Source organism: Mustelus asterias, unplaced genomic scaffold (assembly GCF_964213995.1).
Source record: "Mustelus asterias unplaced genomic scaffold, sMusAst1.hap1.1 HAP1_SCAFFOLD_3262, whole genome shotgun sequence".
In the NCBI taxonomy this organism is placed as follows: Eukaryota; Metazoa; Chordata; class Chondrichthyes; order Carcharhiniformes; family Triakidae; genus Mustelus; species Mustelus asterias.
Genome location: NW_027593207.1, coordinates 31,521 through 32,500, shown reverse-complemented (window position 1 = coordinate 32,500; position 980 = coordinate 31,521). Strand labels below are relative to the sequence as shown.

The following is a 980-nucleotide window of genomic DNA, read 5'->3' as shown; positions in this document are numbered from 1 at the left end:
CCTCCCCCGGCCCCGGGGGGAGCCCGGGGCTGCCGGCGGAGCGGGGGGCCCCGCCGGAGGCCGGGGCGGCCCCTCAGCCCTCCTTCCTGTCCCAACTGGCCTCCGACCTCTACCTCAAGCCGGAGGCTGGCCTGCCCGCGGACCACCCCTTCTCCGTCACCAATCTCATGGCTTGCGGTCAGCCGCGCAACAGGACAGACCTCGGGGCCCGCGGGCAGGCGGCGCCCTGCTCAGGCTACGGACTGGCATTCCCTGCCAACCTCGCCACCGGCTCCGCCTTGGCCAAGACGGCAGACGAGCTGGCGCCCATCTCCACGGAACCCACCCATTACCCGTCACTCTACTCTCAGCCCGTGCTCAGTTACATCTAACCCTAATCCCCTTCCTCAGGACAAGGCATCACAAGGGTGGTGGGGGGGGGCAACAAGGGTCGGACGTGAGCTGCAAGAAAAGTGGCAGAGTTCGGAGAAAAGAGGACGTGTCCTCTCTGTGTCTGACGACACAGGCACGCTGACATCGTTTAAGACTTACCTGGATAGTCACATGAGCAGCCTGGGAATGGAGGGACACAAACGATTGGTCTAGTTGGACCAAGGAGCGGCACAGGCTTGGAGGGCCGAAGGGCCTGTTTCCTGTGCTGTACTGTTCTTTGTTCTCTTTGTTCTTTGACCCCGAAAACCTAACACGTTCCCCCCCCTGCTGCCCCTCGCTCGGGGAAATGTGACTTTATCCAACGTCTCCCGGCTTTGGAGAGAGCTGTACCCTCACTTACCCGCGCCGAGTAATGCCAATCCTTCCTTGCGTGGGTGAGATGAGGGGGGGGGGGGGGACAATGGACTTCTGACGGACACCACGTTCTTCCACCTCCGACGTGAACCAGGTCCGTTGTTGCAAAACCGTTGCTGCCATTGGCCGTACAGCCTCCATCCCGCCGAGGAGGACGGCCATTCGGCCCCCGGAGACCTGCTGCACCGTCCCAC

At 63.2% G+C, this 980-nt stretch overlaps 1 pseudogene; it reads left to right on the top strand.

The window, feature by feature from the left end:
• Positions 1 to 371, top strand: part of LOC144490428 (hepatocyte nuclear factor 3-alpha pseudogene) — a 1,065-nt pseudogene extending 694 nt beyond the window's left edge.
• Positions 372 to 980: the final 609 nt, after the last annotated feature.